The following is a 13,338-nucleotide window of genomic DNA, read 5'->3' on the forward strand; positions in this document are numbered from 1 at the left end:
CGTAAGGTTGACGTTGAATACTGACATGCTGTTGTCGGATTTTTGACCAAACCTCAATGTCTGCTCAATGTTATTTTACTAACGTCCACATAACGTTGATGTCTAACATCATCAGACGTTGATATTTGGTTAGTTTTAGGTTGTGTTGGTAACTAGCCAATAACCAACGTCTGTTCAATGTGTTATCCCAGCGTCAGTTTGACGTCGAATTCTGACATGCTGTTGTCAGATTTTTGACCAAACCTCAGTGTCTGCCCAACGTTATTATGAAAACGTCCACACAACATTGCAGTCTAACATCATTAGACGTAGATATTTGGTTGGTTTTAGGTTGTGTTGGTAACTAACCAATAACCAACGTATTTTCAACGTATTATCCCAACGTAAGGTTGACGTTGAATACTGACATGCTGTTGTCGGATTTTTGACCAAACCTCAATGTCTGCCCAACGTTATTTTACTAACGTCCACATAACGTTGATGTCTAACATCATCAGACGTTGATATTTGGTTGGTTTTAGGTTGTGTTGGTAACTAGCCAATAACCAACGTCTGTTCAATGTGTTATCCCAACGTCAGTTTGACGTCGAATTCTGACATGCTGTTGTCAGATTTTTGACCAAACCTCAGTGTCTGCCCAACGTTATTATGAAAACGTCCACACAACATTGCAGTCTAACATCATTAGATGTTGATATTTGGTTGAATTTAGGTTGTGTTGGTAACTGACCAATAACCAACGTCTGTTCAACGTATTACCCCAACGTAAGGTTGACGTTGAATACTGACATGCTGTTGTCGGATTTTTGACCAAACCTCAATGTCTGCTCAACGTTATTTTACTAACGTCCACATAACGTTGATGTCTAACATCATCAGACGTTGATATTTGGTTAGTTTTAGGTTGTGTTGGTAACTGACCAATAACCAATGTCTGTTCAACGTATTATCCCAACGTCAGTTTGACGTCAAATACTGACATGCTGTTGTTGGATTTTTGACCAAACCTCAGTGTCTGCCCAACGTTATTTTACTAACGTCCACATAACGTTGATGTCTAACATCATCAGACGTTGATATTTGGTTGGTTTTAGGTTGTGTTGGTAACTAGCCAATAACCAACGTCTGTTCAATGTGTTATCCCAGCGTCAGTTTGACGTCGAATTCTGACATGCTGTTGTCAGATTTTTGACCAAACCTCAGTGTCTGCCCAACGTTATTATGAAAACGTCCACACAACATTGCAGTCTAACATCATTAGACGTTGATATTTGGTTGGTTTTAGGTTGTGTTGGTAACTGATCAATAACCAACGTCTGTTCAACGTATTACCCCAACGTAAGGTTGACGTTGAATACTGACATGCTGTTGTCGGATTTTTGACCAAACCTCAATGTCTGCTCAACGTTATTTTACTAACGTCCACATAACGTTGATGTCTAACATCATCAGACGTTGATATTTGGTTAGTTTTAGGTTGTGTTGGTAAGTAACCAATACCCAACGTCTGCTCAACGTATTATGCTAACGTCATATTGACGTAGAATACTGACATGCTGTTGTCAGGTATTGTGACCAAAACCCGATGTCTGCTTAACGTTGTTATGCTAACGTCCACACAATGTTAATTTCTAACATCATTAAACGTTGATATCTGGTTGGTTTTAAGTTGTGTTGGTAAGTAACCTATACCCAATGTCTGTTCAACGTATCATGCTAACGTCGTACTGACATAGAATACTGACATGCTGTTGTCCGGTATTGTGACCAAAACACAACGTCTGCTTAACGTTATTATGCTAACGTCCACACAATGCTACATTATAACATCATTAAACGTTGATATCTAGTTAGTTGTAAGTTATGTTGGTAGTAACCTATTCCCAACGTCTGTTCAATGTATCATGCTAACGTCGTACTGACGTAGAATACTGACATACTGTTGTCGGGTATCGTGACCAAAACACAACGTCTGCTAAACGTTATAATGCTTATGTCCACACAACGTTACATTCTAACATCATTAAACGTTGATATCTGGTTAGTTTTAAGTTGTGTTGGTAAGTAACCAATACCCAACGTCTGTTCAACATATTATGCTAACGTCGTATTGACGTAGAATACTGACATGCTGATGTCAGGTATTGTGACCAAAACACAACGTCTGCTAAATGTTATTATGCAAACGTCCACACAATGTTACATTCTAACATAATTAAACGTTGATATCTGGTTAGTTTGAAGTTGTGTTGGTAAGTAACCAATACCCAACGTCTACTCAACGTATTATGCTAACGTCATATTGACGTATAATACTGACATGCTGTTGTCGGGTATTGTGACCAAAACCCAATGTCTGTTTAACGTTATTATGCTAACGTCCACACAATGTTAAATTCTAACATCATTAAACGTTGATATCTGGTTTGTTTTAAGTTGTGTCGATAAGTAACCTATACCCAACGTTTGTTCAACGTATCATGCTAACGTCGTACTGACATAGAATACTGACATGCTGTTGTCCGGTATAGTGACCAAAACACAACGTCTGCTTAACGTTATTATGCTAACGTCCACACAATGCTACATTCTAACATCATTAAACTTTTATATCTGGTTAGTTTTAAGTTGTGTTGGTAGTAACCTATTCCCAACGTCTGTTCAACGTATCATGCTAACGTCGTAGCATGATACGCATGGTACTACGTAGAATACTGACATGCTGATGTCAGGTATTGTGACCAAAACCCAACGTCTGCTAAACGTTATAATGCTAATGTCCACACAATGTTACATTCTAACATCATTAAACGTTGATATCTGGTTAGTTTTAAGTTGTGTTGGTAAGTAACCTATACCCAACGTCTGTTCAACGTATCATGCTAACGTCGTACTGATGTAGAATGCTGACATACTGTTGTCGGGTATCGTGACCAAAACACAAGGTCTGCTAAACGTTATTATGCTAACGTCCACACAATTTTACATTCTAACATCATGAAACGTTGATATCTGGTTAGTTTTAAGTTGTGTTGGTAAGTAACCAATACCCAACGTCTGTTCAACATATTATGCTAACGTCGTATTGACGTAGAATACTGACATGCTGATGTCAGGTATTGTGACCAAAACCCAACGTCTGCTAAATGTTATTATGCTAACGTCCACACAATTTTACATTCTAACATCCTTAAACGTTGATATCTGGTTAGTTTTAAGTTGTGTTGGTAAGTAACCAATACCCAACGTCTACTCAACGTATTATGCTAACGTCATATTGACGTAGAATACTGACATGCTGTTGTCGGGTATTGTGACCAAAACCCAATGTCTGTTTAACGTTATTATGCTAACGTCCACACAATGTTAAATTCTAACATCATTAAACGTTGATATCTGGTTGGTTTTAAGTTGTGTTGGTAACTAACCTATACCCAACGTCTGTCTAACGTATCATGCTAACGTCGTACTGACATAGAATACTGACATGCTGTTGTCCGGTATTGTGACCAAAACACAACGTCTGCTTAACGTTATTATGCTAACGTCCACACAATGCTACATTCTAACATCATTAAACTTTTATATCTGGTTAGTTTTAAGTTGTGCTGGTAGTAACCTATTCCCAACGTCTGTTCAACGTATCATGCTAACGTCGTACTGACGTAGAATACTGACATACTGTTGTCGGGTATCGTGACCAAAACACAACGTCTGCTAAACGTTATAATGCTAATGTCCACACAATGTTACATTCTAACATCATTAAACGTTGATATCTGGTTAGTTTTAAATTGTGTTGGTAAGTAACCTATACCCAACGTCTGTTCAACGTATCATGCTAACGTCGTACTGATGTAGAATGCTGACATACTGTTGTCGGGTATCGTGACCAAAACACAAGGTCTGCTAAACGTTATTATGCTAACGTCCACACAATGTTACATTCTAACATCATGAAACGTTGATATCTGGTTAGTTTTAAGTTGTGTTGGTAAGTAACCAATACCCAACGTCTGTTCAACATATTATGCTAACGTCGTATTGACGTAGAATACTGACATGCTGATGTCAGGTATTGTGACCAAAACCCAACGTCTGCTAAATGTTATTATGCTAACGTCCACACAATGTTACATTCTAACATCATTAAACGTTGATATCTGGTTAGTTTTAAGTTGTGTTGGTAAGTAACCAATACCCAACGTCTACTCAACGTATTATGCTAACGTCATATTGACGTAGAATACTGACATGCTGTTGTCGGGTATTGTGACCAAACCCCAATGTCTGTTTAACGTTATTATGCTAACGTCCACACAATGTTAAATTCTAACATCATTAAACGTTGATAACTGGTTGGTTTTAAGTTGTGTTGGTAAGTAGCCTATACCCAACGTCTGTTCAACGTATCATGCTAACATCGTACTGACATAGAATACTGACATGCTGTTGTCCGGTATTGTGACCAAAACACGTCGTCTGCTTAACGTTATTATGCTAACGTCCACACAATGCTACATTCTAACATCATTAAACTTTGATATCTGGTTAGTTTTAAGTTGTGTTGGTAGTAATATTCCCAACGTCTGTTCAACGTATCATGCTAATGTTGTGCTGACGTAGAATACTGACATACTGTTGTCGGGTATTGTGACCAAAACATAACGTCTGCTAAACGTTATTATGCCAATGTCCATACAATGTTAGATTTCTAACATCCTTAAACGTTGATATCTGGTTAGTTTTAAGTTGTGTTGGTAAGTAACCTATACCCAACGTCTGTTCAACGTATCATGCTAACGTCGTACTGACGTAGAATGCTGACATACTGTTGTCGGGTATCGTGACCAAAACACAAGGTCTGCTTAACGTTATTATGCTAACGTCCACACAATGTTACATCCTAACATCATGAAACGTTGATATCTGGTTAGTTTAAATTTGTGTTGGTAAGTAACCAATACCCAACGTCTGTTCAACATATCATGCTAACGTTGTACTGACGTAGAATACTGACATGCTGTTGTCGGGTATTGTGACCAAAACCCAATGTCTGCTTAACATTACAATGTTAACAGCCACACATCAACGTTAGATCCTAACGCCATTAGATGTAGATTTGTTGTTGGTTTAAGTTGTGTTGGTGAATAACCAACATTCAACGTCTGTTCAACGTCTCTTGCTAACGTAACATTAACGTGGAATACTGACATTTTGTTGTTGGGTATTGTGACCAAAGCCCAACGTCTTCTTAACATTATAATCTTAACGTGCACACAACGTTAAATACTAACGCCATTATATATGCTGTTAAGCAACTGTAATCCAACATTTTCTTAACGTCTCATGCCAATGTCATATTGACGTAAATACCAATATTCAGTCGTCTTGTGTGGGTATTGTGACCAAAACCCAATGTCTGCTAAACTTCATAATGAAAAGATCCCCTCAACATTCAAACCTCATTAGATGTAGATATTTTGCTGGGTTAATGTGGCTGTTACTTAAACAAAATCCAACATAGTCTGACTGTAGAATATGGACAATAAGTACTGAAGGTTGTGACATAGAGTAATGATCTAGCATCTGTTTAAGCTGCAAAAGTCCAACCAGAGCAATTTGTAGCCGTTTCATCTGTGGTTCAACTATATTCTTCCAGATGAGCTACAGGGCCACCCCATGGCCCAGAAAAGTGTTTGTGCAGTTCTATAACCCTCAGCCTTTTCCAGATAACTGAATTTGACTTTCAGACAAATACCATCAAGTTGCTCCTGAGGCACATGCCAGCAGCCCACCTATAGTTAACCTGGGGCTGTATGTGAGACTGATTAGCTACAGGTTTCTTTGCCAGTGTGGATTTAGAGCCAAGGCAACATGGTTAAGGCCAGTTATACCTTTTTCCTTCCGCTTTAGCAGATGTTAGTTGTTGGTGATCAGCCAGCTGCATCTTAAAGGAATGCGACCGACAGTGAGGTAGGTAGACAGCCAATAATTTGCCCTTAGTTTGCTTCAGGAGACCTTCCTTAGTTCCAGAGGGCAAATTCAGTTTCAGCTTCACACAGTTTATGGCTGCTCAAATGTTTTATGTTGAGCGCTTGGGGTGGGTGGACTGTCGGGGTCCACCCCTACAGTGTCTTGCTCAGGACACTTCGCCCCGTCCAGGGCCTTTGAGGCAAACCGGGGACCTTCTGATTATCTAACCAGTAACCTATGCTGCCCTAAATAATAAACCCATATGAAAAGAAATGCATCAATACATTACAATGCATAGACACCGGCCTACCTCAAAACCAGGGTCTTCCTAAGTTGTGACATATGGAGCAAGAGTGTGTGACTGTGACACCGTTTATCATCCACACCACTATGTATGTACTACTGGGTGGACGGAAGGGCGGACAGATGGACAGACAGACAGACAGACAGACAGACAGACAGACAGACACTTTTTGTTACCCTTTCAGCCTAAATGCCTGACTGTACCTCATGCTGTTTAAATTTCTGACTTATAAAGTAATCAATCAATCAATCACAAAAAGTAAAATAATTGTTTGCCCTGATATGTAGTGGAGTAAAATAATAAAGTATCAAAAGATAGTGTGGGAGCCAAGTTTGAATATTGTGTTTATTATATTAATAACTGCTTATTTTGTGATTTGTATTTTTGCCTAAACAGTTCATGTATATCGAAGTATATGATTGTTAAATAAGCTAAGTTAAAAAGGTTTAAATAAGTCAATAATTTGTTTAATTCATGATGAGGTTCTGTAGGTTAAAAACAATGCTGTTACTGTAGCTTTAAAAAGAGAGCTCAGGTTGTGTAACTGAGAATTTGATTGAGATTGCTAACACCTGAGTGTGCCCAGGGCAGTGCTGATTAAGATTTCTATCACCTGTGTGTGCAGGGCTGTGCAGGCGACACAGTTTTTTGACCGTAGTATATCTTTTTGTTTGAGAACTTGCTTTTAGATCACTTCTGTAACCAGGGAACACATTTTTTTGAATAAATCTTTTTGTGATTCTTTTTACATCGAAGTCCTGTGAAGTTTTTCTGCTCAAGGGAATATACACGAGTATAGAAACGTGCCTCTGAGATTCAACCACTCACAGATAGAAACACACAAATGAATTTCAAAAAATACAACATCATTAAACGTTGATATCTGGTTAGTTTTAAGTTGTGTTGGTAAGTAACCAATACCCAACGTCTGCACAACAATAAATTTCAAACTAGATTGTCAAATGTCTCCTCAAATCACTGAGCAGTAGAGCAACGTTCTGCTCTTTCATTGGATGACTCATTGGACTTGTGGGTGGGACCACAGTTGTATAACACTAGACTGGGCGGGGCAACAGTAACTGCTCCAGCAGCCTGCAGTTTGAATTAAGAGGGAGAGAAGACAGGAAGAGATACTTGTTTGTGCATGGAGATGTTTTTTTGAGAATCCCAGGACTTCTAGAATCACAATCTTTTGCACAGGTGAGTTAATAATTAATTTCCTTCTAACTTGAAATGAAATATTTGACTGTTTTTTTTAAAATAAAGTTCTACATTCTGTTTATGACCGAGTGAGGTGATTTCTTCATGTGCAAATCAGTCATGCTTTGTTTTTTTGTTTTTCTTTTCCTTTTCTTTGCATGTTTTTGAAACAACTGGCATTGTTTGAATAAATCCTTTGCCCAAAATGATTACAGTACCTGCCTTTTGTGGCAAACAGTGGAAACTAGAAAGAGGCTATAGGCCTACTGCATTAACTAGATGGACTGATCCCCACTGCTTTGTGTTGGTGGCTTGGTGCTGCTGAGTTAAACATTTAAATTGCAGCTTTTAAAGATAATGTCTTATTTTAGGGGAAGTTCTGTTGTTCATGATTCATGTTTTCAGTTGGGAATGTGTGTTATTGAAGGGTAAAGCTCACATGCCTCACAGCTATTTTTGTGTGAGACAGTGCAGTGTAACAAAAAATCAGGCATAAGGGTTGGTTGCATTTGAATACTCTTTTTATTGTGTAGCCTTTATCATAGTTTTGATTATATTAGCTTGTAAGACATTATTTTCAGTCTAATATTGTCTAAGCCTAACAGTAAAGCCCACCTAAAAAAAATAAACATAATAGAGGAATGTAAACACTATGTTGAAGATTGATTGGTAAGTAACCAATCCCCAACGTCTGTTCAACGTATCATGCTAACGTCATATTGACATAGAATACTGACATGCTGTTGTCAGGTATTGTAACCAAAACCCAACGTCTGCTTAGCGTCATTATGCTAACGTTCACACAATGTCAAAATCTAACATCATTAAACGTTGTTTTTTTGTTGGATTTTAGTTTATTCGTCATGTCCCTGGTGTTTAAAGACCTTAAGAGGTGTAAAGATAGAATAATATCTTAGCTGTTAATTAATATGGCATTTTCCTTCCTGTGACTTTTACCATACTCTCAGGTTGTCATGGTTGGAGACACAGGAGGTAATTCATTGGATGATGCACCCAGAAGAATGATGCCGTTCCTCATGTCACATGAATTGACACTCCAGTACAACCTCTGTTGACATCATGGCAAGAATAAGTCCCCGGGGCCTGTGTCTTTTTGACGTTGCATATGGTCAGTTAAACATTTTAATTGCCCGATGTAACTTTTCCTTGACCTTTCCGTTATCTTTCTAATTTAGATTATACAAGGAGTGCTACAAAATGTTGATTATTTTTATATACGTTGGCAGTTATGCCTAAGTTCAAGAGTTTGGAATCACTGTCTTTATGCTAACGTCCATACAATGTCAAATTCCAACATTATTAAACGTTGTTTTTTTGTTGGATTTTAGTTGTGTTGGTGAGTAACCAATACCCAACATCTGTTCAAGGTATCATGCTGTCATTTTGACATAGAATACTGACATGCTGTTGTCAGGTATTGTAACCAAAACCCAACGTCTGCTTAACCTCATTATGCAAACAACCACACCATGTTAAATTATAACATCATTAAACACAATTTTTTTGTTGGATTTTAGTTGTGTTGGTGAGTAACCAACATCTGTTCAACGTATCATGCTAACGTCAAATTGACAAAGAATACCGACATTCTGTTGTCGGATATTGTGATCAAAGCCCAATGTCTGCTTAAAGGTAGGGTAAGTGATATTTTTTGGTTAAAACAAAAAGTATTTTGCTAAAAGGTTAAAATACTATATTCTGATAGTAATCATTGCTATAGAGAAAGTACCAATTTTTAAGCTTAATTTGTATAGTGTTCCAGTTCCAATTTTGCATGCTCATTTCTTAGTGTCATCACTTCCAATTTCACTTGTTTAATCTGTATCCTGATTGAGTTCTCTGTCCTGGTTGGATAAAATTGGAAATGAAACTGAAACTGAAACGAAAATGCATTTTCTGTTTAATAAAGAGCTGGAGAGACAAGGAGACTCCTAATACTGAACAAACACTCTATAGCAATGAGTACTATCAGAATATAGAGCTATTTAACAATTATTTTAACCAACGCAAATCACTTACCCTACCTTTAACGTTATGATACACAACGTTAAATTCTAACGCCATTAGACATTGATATTTTGTTGGTTTTAATTTGTGCTGTTAAGCAACTATAATCCAACGTTTTCTCAAAGTTTTTTTCCATTTCTGAGGAATGTAAACACTATGTTAAAGATCTATTGGTAAACCATCTTAAGTTGAAATATTGAAGTAGGTCCTGTGCAGTTGAATGGCCGAAGAACAGAGTGAAGAACAGTTAGTATTTTGCATTAACCGATACTTGATATACAGTAGCTGATAATGAAGTAGGTGTAGGTTTGATAGCTGTCATTTTTGCTGCTGTTCCAGCCCATATTGAATTTAAATGTCCACAGACATTTCGGAAGGCAGAGATAGCCTATCTGATAATCAGTTTTTTCAAGACTTCATTTTCTTCTTAATTACTATTGTTATATTAATATGTATGTCCAAGCATCCAAGTATAATCAACATATCATCTGCCTTCCACAGCACATCATTTGACACCACTGTAAAGGTACTTCAGCTTCCAAACACCCGTGATCCAGACTTGGTGAGCCTCCACCAAGTCCGAAGTAAGTATAATATCAGGGCGTTAATTTGAGGGGTAATATGTCCTTAAATTGGTTGGAATTTAAAAAAATATATTGAATTAGATGATTCAGCTTTCCCACGGTAATGACTTTCCTGGAACATTTTTAATTGAGTTGTAAATTCCCACAGGGCTGTGGGCACCCTGATGATTTTTTGACACAGATAAACTAGAAAACATTAGTCTACAGTCAGCTGTGTAATTAAAAAGCAGTCTTATAGTGTTAATATTGAAAGGGCAGGGATGTGAAGTTTCACTCAACCAACGATTCGATATAATTCACCATACTGGGTTCACAATACAATTTCTTCTTGGGTTTTCTCTGAAGTAGTTGTGCCATGGCATGAGGCCATTGTGAGAGGAAGTCTCTATCTTGCGTCAAGTATATTTTTCATTCATAATGTGTTGTGTATTTCTTATTTTCATGCTAGATGGGAGACATCAAGAGGTGGAAGGTCCTCTCAAGTAGAATACATCGGGTGAGTACCTCCACACTGAACTTCACTATTATTTCACAATAAAGCAACATCATTTTGATTTAAAACAAGTTTGATTTTTCACCGCTACTAAAGGCATCAGGCAAACGGCTATAAAAATGAGGCATCATCTACAGTATATGAATAGTTTTGATGCGATAGCATCAATATATTCTAAAGAAGTATTTGTATAATTTATTCGTCATGTCCCTGGTGTTTAAAGACCTTAAGAGGTGTAAAGATAGAATAATATCTTAGCTGTTCACTTAATATGGCATTTTCCTTCCTGTGACTTTTACCATACTCTCAGGTTGTCATGGTTGGAGACACAGGAGGTAATTCATTGGATGATGCACCCAGAAGAATGATGCCGTTCCTCATGTCACATGAATTGACACTCCAGTACAACCTCTGTTGACACCATGGCAAGAATAAGTCCCCGGGGCCTGTGTCTTTTTGACGTTGCATATGGTAAGTTAAACATTTTAATTGCCCGATGTAACTTTTCCTTGACCTTTTCCATTATCTTTCTAATTTAAATTTTACAAGGAGTGCTACAAAATGTTGATTATTTTTATATACGTTGGCAGTTATGCCTAAGTTCAAGAGTTTGGAATCACTGTGAAAATTAAGTAAGTAGGCCTACAGCCAAGACATTGATGATAATAATTATAGTAATAACTTCTTCAACATTTCTGTTTACTAAATAATCCACCAAGTGCAGCAATATCTTTAAAGACCTTAGGCATTCTACATGTCATATTCTCTAGATATCCAGGTCAAATTTCACCCCATATTTTCAGTAGAATTTGCCGTACTTTGAGACTGGTTTGTATAAAACTTCTCATGAACCTTACGGTATAGCTGTTCCCAACATAGGATTTAGATCAAGCAATTGTGATGGCCATTCAGAGACAGAACTCATATCTGCAAACTATCATTTCAAAAGCATAATTTCTCACTGATTCCAAACTTTTGAACAGATATCTGTCAGTCAATAAAGATGTTTCATAATGTAAAAATCAAGCTAGAGTTATTAAAATAGCTTATTTCTGTCATTTATCTTTAGGGGAACTAAAGAAGAATGCAATCTTCAATGCTGATGACACACAACTGTACATAAAAACCAAGCCATCATCCTCATCATCACTACCGCCCTTATCCATTCTCACTACCTGCCTGGAGGAGATGAAGGCGTGGATGAGTAACAACTTTCTGCAGCTAAACAGTTCCAAAACCGAAGTAATTCTTATAGGCACCCCACACCAGATAAAAACATCCCCCATAACCAGCATCACCTTCTCCGGACAGGACCTCCCCCTCTCACCAGTTGTCACAAACCCGGGAGTAAAAATAGACCCTCACCTTAACTTTGAGGCCCACGTCAAATACCTATGCAAAACATCCTTCTTTCAGCTCAGAAACATTTCAAAACTCCGTCCCACACTCACGCTAGCAGATTCAGAAAAGCTCGTCCACGCCTTTGTCTCCTCCAGGTTGGACTATTGCAACGCACTTCTCATCGGGATCCCTAGCAAGAGCCTTCAAAGGCTCCAGTATATTCAGAACAGCGCTGCTAGGGTCCTGATGAGAGTGCGCAAACATGAGCACATCACACCCATCCTCCGTTCACTCCACTGGCTTCCCGTTGCTTTCCGGACCCAATACAAAATATCCCTGTTGACACATCAGTGCATCCACGGCAACGCTCCCTCATACCTCAAGGACCTAGTCTCCCTACAACCCTCGACCCGCAACCTCCGCTCTTCAAACACCAACCTCCTCAACATCCGCAAGGCCAATCTACACACCATGGGCGACCAGGCTTTCTGCTCGGTCGCCCCCCGAACTGTGGAACGCCCTCCCTGTCCACTTGAGAGCACCACAGTCGGTCGACTGCTTTAAGAGAGGATTAAAGACCTACCTTTTTAGCAAAGCATTTTTTTAGCTGGTTTTACCTCTAGGCTTTATGCCCCCAGTTTTAATTGTTTTGTTTCAGTTTCTTGTGAGATGTTTGATTTTATGCATTTGCCTTATGTAAGCACTTTGAGATTTCTTGTAAATGTAAAGTGCGTTATAAATAAAATCCATTAATATTATTATTATTATTATTACCCTTATTATTTTCACATTTGTTAAAACTAATGTTGGATTGACATTTTATTCTCAACTAAAATACAACGTGATTCCAACGTTAGAAATATGTCATATTTTGATTGTACTCTTAACGTTAGAGTTGACGTTGAGCCAATGTTGTACTATGACGTCAACCCGATTTAAATTTTCTGCAACTTGTATCCAACGTTGGAGCCCAACGTTGGATACAAGTTGTATTTTAGTTGAAAATGGAAATCTGATTGATGTCATAACCCAATATTTGTTTGTTGTCAAACTCGGATGTTATTTTGCCATTGAATTTAAGTTGGGCTCTAACGCTGGATACAAGTTGTATTTTAGTTGAAAATGAAAATCTGATTGACGTCATAACCTAATGTTGGTTTGACGTCAAACTCTGATGTTATTTAGACATTGAATTTAAGTTGGGATCTAACGTTGGATACAAGTTGTATTTTAGTTGAAAATGAAAATCTGATTGGCGTCATAACCCAACGTTGGTTGATGTCAAACTCTGATGTTACTTAGACATTGAATTAACGCTGTGATCTAACGTTGGATACAAGTTGTATTTTAGTTGAAAATGAAAGTTTGATTGACGTCAAAACCAGACGTTGGTTTGACGTCAAACTCTGATG

The 13,338-nt window shown here is 37.9% G+C and overlaps 1 long non-coding RNA gene across 1 annotated transcript; it reads left to right on the plus strand.

Annotated features, from left to right (window-relative positions):
* The first annotated feature begins 7,369 nt into the window (after positions 1-7,369).
* Positions 7,370-11,005, plus strand: LOC308075702. The gene is made up of 4 exons (XR_013932211.1): positions 7,370-7,480; positions 10,044-10,092; positions 10,541-10,588; positions 10,896-11,005. It is a non-coding gene; the product is annotated as an uncharacterized lncRNA (long non-coding RNA).
* The last annotated feature ends 2,333 nt before the right edge of the window (positions 11,006-13,338 follow it).

This window comes from Gymnoscopelus braueri (assembly GCF_963280865.1).
Source record: "Gymnoscopelus braueri genome assembly, chromosome: 2".
In the NCBI taxonomy this organism is placed as follows: domain Eukaryota; kingdom Metazoa; phylum Chordata; class Actinopteri; order Myctophiformes; family Myctophidae; genus Gymnoscopelus; species Gymnoscopelus braueri.